Here is a 9,507-nt window from a genome sequence, read left to right as displayed (position 1 = left end):
CAGTTCTATTTGTAATAATTTCTTAACCAGATGAAACTTGTTTCCAATAAGTTACTCAGTTTTAATTAGATTTGAACAGGAAACTGCACATCATAATCCTCAACGCTAATTCACAACAAGAGTCATTTTATAAGGACCTTAAACAGGTTCAAGTCATGTCCAGTTCATCAAGTTCATTTGGGTCCAAAATCTGTTCATATTGATCCTGTTCATTCCAACATGACGTCATCATGTAGTCAGACATAGGCAATCAAACATTTTTGATGATTACAGGAGATTCCAGATAAATGTATCGAGACATTGCCTGAAAATGTTTTAGTAGTTCTAAAATGTTTCAGTTCCAACTTCAGACAAAGACAAAAGTCAACAACAACATTTTTCAAATGATTAGAAACTTTCTAAGCCAACTTGTAAGAAAAAGTAACGACCCCCAAAACTAACAGCAGCTCCTTGGCTGCCAAGTAACTGCAGTCAAATGGAAATGAGTTTTTCACATCGCGCTGAAAGAATCTAGGCCACTCCTCTTCATTGCAAAAATGTTCTAAGTCAGCTGCAAGAAAAGCCTGTTTAAAGTCAGTATCTCAGTCAGAACTGAATCTGAACTTTGACTAGACCACTCAAAAACATTTATTATGTTTTGTTGTGCCATTCAGAGGAAGACTTTCTGGCATATTTTGGATTATTGTCCTGCTGCATAACTCAAGAGCTCCTCAACTTCAGGTAATAAACTGATTGCTGGACGTCTAAATCCTTCAGGATTTTCTTGTAGGAATCAGAATCTGAGGTCTGAGGTCCAGGTCCTGGACCATAGCTCTACCAACATGCTCGGCTTGGGAACTCCCCAATTATTGCCCAGTTGCTTTCTTAATGGTGAACCATTAACTGTCTCTGCATATCGTTCAAGTGAGGTATAAATGCTTTAAACTGGATCTTTTGTGACTTCCTGAATGGGTCCTCAATGTTTTTATCGAGTATTTTTTTTTGAGAAGGTTCACCACTGTTTCGTGCTTTCCCCATTTGTGGTTTACAGCTCTTGTGATCCGCTGGAGTCTCGATGCTTCAAAAATGGCTCTGTAACCCTTTATTGTCAATGGCTTTATCTCTGATCTGATTTTGAGTGGTATTTAATAAGTCAAATAATAATTTTTATTTAGTTTTTTCTATTTACTTTGATGATCTGAAATATTTAAGTTTGACAAAACAGAAGAAAAAAAATATCACAACACTGTATGCTTGGTGAGGCATTTTACTGTAACCTGTGGTGGCGGCATTGAAAGATTATTCTGATGTTGTGAACAGTAGGTGTTTACCTCAGCTGGGCAAATAAACCACCTAATTTTAGACAAACCAGGAGACGATCGGCTGCAGGGCCAGTAAACTGTTCCTCTAGCGTTTACACACTCATAGCAACAAGATTTACTGCAAATAAAACCCCTGAGCTTTCAAAACAAATGCTTTCTGATCAAAGGGCATATCTGCTGGTAATCTTAGGTTTATCTCAACGAGACTCTAAATACAATATTTATGTTTCCATTATTAAGAACACCTGCTGATGCTCATTAATAAATTATTACTGCCTGAGATCGTTTGGGCCTAACATGCCAGTCAGCTCAGAACTTCTTGGCTTCAAGTAGAGGATCGGATCCTCTTCTGAGCTTGTCACTGGATTTAAATCAAACGTTGACTTTTTTATTGATTAGTGTTTGATAATTTGGAAGTATTTAAAAAAAAATCACAGAGATTGAAATCCTAAATGTTTAAATCACACTTTCACAAAGAACCATATAGAGCCTGGTTCTTAGGAAAACGGCATTTGAGATGTTTGAAGTTTTCCCATCGCGATCTGGAGTGATACGGGGCATTATGTGTCATCTTTCAAAACCTGCCAGGATTTCAAAGCTGCTCCTTCATATTTCACGCCCAGTCATCCCGGCGGTTCTGCTGGTGTTGGATGGGGGTGTGAAGCCTGAACTGGAATGGGCCAAGATCACACAGCAGAACACACAATGCGTATATTGTTGAAGATCGAAAGGCCTCTGTTTGTAGCAGTGTGAGTGAGTGTGTGCTGGCATGTGTGTGTGTGCCTGTGTGGAGGGGTGCAGCAGGGTCTTCGTCACATTCCTAATTGCAAATAATACTAGAGTAAAAGAGGTGAAAGGCATTCCTGTTGCTGCGTACTGAACACATCACAGGCATCCACCAGTTTCAGTGAAGGGTTAACTCAACATCATCTGGTGACGGATACATCTTCAGTGTTAATGCGACTCTCAGATCTCATTTTACGTTTAGGTTAGAAGTTTTGAGGACACCAGTGTCCTGATGATAGTGTTTTTGTGAAAAGATTTATGGAAAAAACTGCACTGTGATAGCAAAATGTACTGAGTTTGAATTCAGGCCTGTTAATACATGGCGCTTGCATGTTTTCCAACATGCATGCGTGGGTTCTGTCCAAGGTCCTCCTACAGTCAAAAAACATGCATGCTGGGCTAATTATCCTCCCTAAATTGCCCTTAGGAGGTTGTGTTTGTGTCCATGGTTGTTTGCACCGCGATAGATTGGCGACCTGTCCAAGATATATCACCCCTGACCCCATGAATGCTGGAGATAAGCATCCATCGGGCACGGATAAATGAATGTAAGATAGTCCCATTTTCCATGTATGAATAAAATTAAGGTGTGTTAAAAGTAAACCTGGAAACTAAAACTGAGTAACAGCTTTCATGTATGCTCCCAAACAGAAGTATTTATGCCCTTTAACCTTTTCACATTCTGTTATATTAAATCAGGGGTTTGCAACTCTGGACCAGTTGCACATGAGGATTGGAGTTGCAAACAACAATGGTGGATTCATGCAGGTGCTGCAGCTGCTGCTAAACCTCATTAAGGCTAAAACTTCTGCAACAGCTGCAAAAGGTCCTACCAAAGATTCCAGTCATGCTTTGTAGTTTGCAGCGCTTATTATTATAAAAAATGTTTTTGTTGCGTTTACCACTAGCATCATGTGTAGGCTTTATGCAAATGTGCCATACTTCATGCTTTGCTCTACTTTCAGGTCTGGGAGAATAAAAATAGCCTCTGTTTTTCAACGTGGATTAAAACATTTCTGAAACCGGTGGGGTGTGAATGCAATGTTTTTGAAAACAACAACCCATTTCAGGGCCCTTTGACCCTGGGGTGAGGTGAACTTCTTTAAGGGTAAGTAGGATAAATAAAACTTTCTTTTTTTTCAATCAAGTACTGAGTCTGCTTCATTGTGCTTTATTGAAGTTTTATACATATAAAAAAAGTCCTTCACAAAGTCAGACTTAATCCAAGTGATGTACCTAGGTTTGTTACTTTCAGCAGGTTTAGTACCAGACTTAATGTAATGGGTGCATTCTGTTTGGCAGAGTGAAGGTGTGTTAACTGCCTTTTCTTTGAGGTTACAGTACTTCCATTATGGCCCTGAGTGGAGATGTAACAGGATCTGTGAGAGGAGGTGAAGCTGCCTGGCCTCGTATAGTCTGAGGCCGGGGGGATCAGAGAGAAACCAGAGAGCAGAAGCAAGTCCAACAGGTGAAGCCCTGCAGGTGACAGCACCTTTCTTTCAAGATTAGTTGTGGTTTTGTACAAACAAAATGAAAACTCAACACGAGGAAGGTCTGCAACCCCTCCTCACCCAGCCCCCCAAAAATGTCAAATCACAGAACTGCATTTTAGGATTCACTGATGACTCCTTTTTCATGCTATTAGTGTTTAGATCCTTAAAGTTCAGAGAATATTTAATGATATTCCTAATTGAAATTGATCTAGATTCACCAGTTTCATGATAAAAACACAAAAGTGCCAGAAGGGCTTTTTTTCACCACAACTTGTAACAACATTTATTTTATTAGTTTTTGTGAATAGGATTTGTTTTGATGCCTAAAGTAATATTTATATGTCAGATAATTTTCTGCTCTACTTTATTTTAAAAAAAAAGCATGACTCAGTCTTTATTCAAGCTTTAATGGAAAACATACTAACTTCCATTTACCTCTCCCAAATAAAATATCACACTGTTGTAAAGTGGTCCCAACACAAAGAAAGGACAACCATCAGTTTTAAAAATAATTCCTCTCAATACGGTTTAGCGAACAAAAACAATTACCTAAAAGTATATTTCTCCGTTGGATTACTCTGATTACCTCCTTTCATGTTGAACACTTTTGGTCTTCAAGGCTCTGAAATCCAAACCCTGATGGGCCAGAAGGGCATGCTGCTGAAGTTTCAATGTCCTGAGGAACAATATGTCAGAGAGATGGAGGAATTCAAGCCCACAAGTTACTGAGGTGTGGGTGAGGAAGCATTTCCAAAATGACCAGCTGTTTACAAGCAGCTTGCTGTGTACCAACACATAGAGCACCACTGATACCATGAAGCATATGATTCAGCTTTAAACACAAAACTCATGTTGTATCTACATTAAGAACATGTTTTTTTTTTTACAGAAAATTAATTAAATGTAGAAAATGTTCAGCTATTTGATTAACCTATTTATTTACAAGCAGCGAATCTCAGATTTGTGTCTGAGACGCCAAGTGAATTCTGTTTATATTCATCTGGCGTCTAACACGATGACCGTTGTGGGTTCTTGGAGCTCAAACAGCAGCACTATTTGTGAGACAGTATGACTGAATACTTGGATTTCAAAACTGGGTCCATGTCGCACGGGGCAGAGAGAAGAAACTGAAGCCATGTGTCACAGAGAGCCAAGAAAACTCCCAGTTACCAGCTGGTGATGCAAGAAGCTAAATCATGCTAAGGGCCACAGTCAAAGAGGGGAAAAGGACTGTACTGTTTGGCATAAGAATAACTTATCCATGCTGTAACTGATACCTAATTGTGTTGAAAGCATCAATTTATGAAGCACAAAGAAACTGGAACGTTTCAAATTTCTTTTTATATTATCTGATGTTGAACAAAAAGTCTAGAATTGCAAATAGGTCAAAATAAGAGAGTAAAATTTTCTGGGATTGAGTTGAGAAATCACAGTACAGCTCCGATTTTTATATTTTGTAAATTACGTATTTGTACGGGACGCTCCAAAGACCGGGTGATGCACAGCGAGAGACATCAAGGAATGCATGACAAAACAGATGTGAATAGATTTATTCATTGTTAAGAAAGAACTGGAGTACAATGGGCTAACAGGCGCAAGATTAATAAAACAGTCATTGCAAGTATTTGACTTGTCTTGAGCTTGTCCTTGACATAAACGGCGAATTTTTTGCAATTCAGCCAGTATATTGTAAACCAAGGTCAGCAGAAATTAGATAATCTCAGCTTTGATTCCCTCATCAGATAGGGTGGAATATTTACTCCCTGTTATGTGGAAGGAGATATGAAAACAGAAGTTGTGTCTGCATCAGTGGCTGTTCATTAAACACACACTGTGTGGAAGTTGGAGCGGCTCATCCTGGTCGTGTTGTGACAGGTCGCTGATCCTTTGTGAGGAGGCCATCCGCAGTAAATCTGCTCCACTCCACTCGCACAAAGGGTGGGGGTGGTGAGGGAGTGGGCGTGCCACAGAATCAACAAAGAGGGGCGCAGAACCTCTCAGACCTCTCATTATTCCTCCTCTGACCGGGCCAATGCAGACGACACTGGGAACTCTGGGGGACTGCTTTGTTGGCCCAGCAAAATAGGAAACTATTTTTTGCTTTTGTCATGTTAGACTCTGAACTTTTAATAATTATGAGGTGAGGCTTCAGTCCTCAAAGAGGAACCTACAGGTGTAACAGGCTAGTTTCAGTAGCAGAATTTTATTGCAAAAGTATTGACAACCTTTAAACTTTTTCAAATTTTGTCACATTACAAAGTACAAACTGTTTTTATTTTGTTGGGCTTTTTTTAAGAGCCCTACAAGAAGCAGCACATATTCTGAAAAATCCGAAAGGTTTGCTGAGGATAATATATTCATCCCCATTCAGTCTGATACCCCTAAAATCTAGTGCAACCAATTGCCTTCAGAAGTCACCTAATTAATATCAAAAACAAACAAAAAAGAGTCAATATAGTTTATATATAGACTCCTCCTTAAAATCCAAGGAACAGCAGCATTTCACACTTAAAATATACTTACCTGTTTAGAAAAAAAACTGTTTTTTCCTTCTACTTCAAAATTGTATAGTAATAAGTATATCTTAAAATAATCAATTTGAGGTGAAAGTTAGAGGTTATTACTTGGGAGAGGGGGAACCAAAGAACTGAATGCTTTTGCAAGGCTTTGCATTTAAAGTTTTAATATCTGTGAAAGAATATCTTTCATATAATCATTCAAAACTATAAAAAGTTAAAAGTAATGGTCTTTTCTTTCAGTAATAACAGTGACTAAATCTGGCATTTTACCTTTATGTCCAGTTTGCAGAATAAAAAACATAGCAGGCCCCTTTCTTTTTTTTTTTTTTTTAACTAACATCTTGACTCATCGAACATCAACTTCTGCATCTGTTATGAGCTCAGCACTGGACACTTCCTTACCATTGTTAGCGCCGGCCTGCACTCGTCATTAAGGCTTTTGTTGATAAAAATAGTTTCTCACAGGGGGGGGAACAGCCACTGTGTCTGATTGTGAGGAAACGCATGCCCAGTTGAGAAAACCCCGCCACAGACTTCCAACTTAAACTCTGCTCGTGTCCGGAGTTAAGCAAGCTCAACCTTTGAAGCAGAGAGGTCAAGAAACACTCGGTAGATCATTTCCATGTTTGTAAGAAACACATGAGGTGAGTCCCAAAGACGTTTTCCATGCTGACTCTGGATTGTCGGCTTAAAACTCATTGGAAACAATGGAGAAACACACCGAGCCCCTGCTGCTTCCTTGGTTAGTGTAAAAGCATTTTTATGCCAAGGCTGAAAAACTCCTAATAATGTGATTTGAGTTAAAGGGGGGAGTTGCCAAGGCGATGAACTCAGTGCCCTATAGCTAACTCAGCAGGAAATCTGGAAAAAGAGCCGACAACCAAATCAATGCAGAAACAGGAATCTGCCTCCATTTAACACAAGGAAATGTAAACATGAACCTCCCACCCCAAACGCCGCTGCAAAAAAAACAGTCAAGCAATAAAATAACAGCAACAACTGAATCAATAAAAGATATAAAAGATGGATGGGTAAAAGGGCAATGTAGCTCAACTGAGGAAAGTTAATGTTGCAACTGTCCACAAATCAAAATGATAATAAAAAAGAAAAAAATACTGGAATTAGAAAGGCAGTGAAAATAATCAAATCACCCAAACAGTTCAAAAGTAGGAGGATGAGTTGAGTTGGTGTTTGAAAAATATTTAACTTAACATATTAAGTGTGATTATGCCATGTTTGATGCTTTTATTGTATTTTAATAATGAATGGTGACACAAGGGTGAGGCTTGAGGCTAAATTATTGATTGCAGGGAAAAAGTGGCTATAAGTAAAATTTTTGCTTCTTTTTTAGATGTAGTGCTAAATATGCTTATAGTTTTAGTTTAAGAAAAACTGTTTTATCTGAACGTCCTGGAGAAAATCAAAATATATTTTTAATAAATCATGTTCTTGTATGGTCACTTGCCTTCATTTCCCTGAAGCCACTCAACCCTGGAAGGTTCATTAGACCAGCTGTTCTGCGACAGATCAGGAAAAATAACATTTAGGATCAATTTACCAGCTGTGGCTGACATTGCAATTAATTATTCAGCTTACCAAGAAGAAGAGGGGTTGAAGATGTCTATTGATATTTTTTCTAAAATGGTTACCCTGTCACAATATTTTAGAGTCTGTGTGTTTTTTTTAGCTTACAGCACCTTCTGGTGCTAATTTTAAAAGACGGTCTGAAATGTTGATATTTCATAATATTATATCGTTTTATGTAGATGAAGATGGTTTTAAATATGTTTTCAGTTGAATACAGCAAAAAATATAAAACATAATAGGCCCTTCTACCAAGGAATAATAAATATGTGTCTGTCCTACAGCAGTTCGAGGTTAAAATTTCATATTAACAGTCATTTTACTATAACACCAAGTTCTTAAAATTAAAACAAATAAAAATAAAATAATATTTTACTTATTTTGTAGAACGTTTTACAGAACACAATAGAAAAATAATCTGCTGCAACAAGTTCCTGTGCTGAGTGGCTGCAGAAAGGTTTTAATTAGGCTAAGAAAATGAGCGCGCATGATGCTGTCAGCATTTCTCAGCCTGGGGTTGGAATGAAAACATTCATAACAAGATGCACGTGCAGCACAATGAGTAACAAACCTTTGGAGCTGCAGAACTGCTGTGTCAGAATAACATTGAATGATGACAGATAAAATGTGATCCCACGTTTACTGAACCTCTCCATTAAGTTCAGGATATTACTAGTCAAAAGCTGCCTTTATCCAGTGCAATAACTTCGTGGAAGTAAAATATACTCAGTGGATGTCACTCTTCACTGGGATCTGATCAATTCATGTTGATCTGCCTTTGAATATTTGAAAGAATAATAAAAAAAAAAGACTCAGAAATGTCACAGATTTTGACCTCAGTAACCATGATTACATTTGGAGAACAGAAGAGAAAAAGCTTTTCAAGCCTGAAAACACCAGCCTACCTGTGAAGCATGGAGGTGGCAGCATTGTGCTGTAGGGGTGTTTGTGAGGAGAAAGTGGCTCACTTCATAAAATAAAAAGCATTATGTGTAAATACTGAGACATCCCAACACATCAGCAAGGATGCTAAAGTGTAGGCAAAATGGACTAAAGCGTCCCTATGAATTAGTGACAATCTTTAAAGGACAACAAAGTCTGTGTTTTAGAGAAGTCATAAGAAAGTCCATAAAAATGTGGTCAGAACTGAAAAGGTGTGTGAGCAAATCTGAATCAGTTACACCAGTTCTTTAAGCCATTGTGAAAAACTTGTGAAAATTCAGATGTTTTAAAGGGTAAATTAACCAAAAAATATTAAAATCTATATAAACTAATACATAAAAAAAAAAAAACTTTTCAAAAAAATTACAAATATTCAGACATGTAGCAAACAGAAGTATTTGTTGGTAATCCAAACTTAACTAGAGAAGGAAATTTGTTGTGTGGTTTAATCCTGTACGCAACACGTGCGCAACAAGCAAAATTTGTGTATTTTTTTGTAAATCATAAATTTAATCAACAAAAATAAGGTATCACTAAAACTCAGGCATAAACTTCCACAGAGTTGTTCAGCTCAATTAATCTTCTTAAGAGCTACAACCCTCTTTATCTGCTGATGGATGAACGTTAACTTTATCAACCACTGGCATTTCATAAAAAACAAAGAAAAAAAAGGTCTTTAAGCAGGCGGAACTATACTGCCATCTTGTGGCGATAGGCGAACGCACCTGTATAATAAATCGAATTACACACGACTATTTATTTATTTAGTCATTAATTTATTTACATTTGTCCGACAGCAAAACTAGATAGGATTCATCTAAATATAGACCGGTAATATACCAGCGAAATCAAAAGGGGGTGTCTGCTGTCCACTTGCAATAA

Source organism: Poecilia reticulata, chromosome 2, assembly GCF_904066995.2.
Source record: "Poecilia reticulata chromosome 2, P_reticulata-male-v2, whole genome shotgun sequence".
Taxonomy (NCBI): domain Eukaryota; kingdom Metazoa; phylum Chordata; class Actinopteri; order Cyprinodontiformes; family Poeciliidae; genus Poecilia; species Poecilia reticulata.
Note: the sequence above shows the minus strand (reverse complement) of the source record.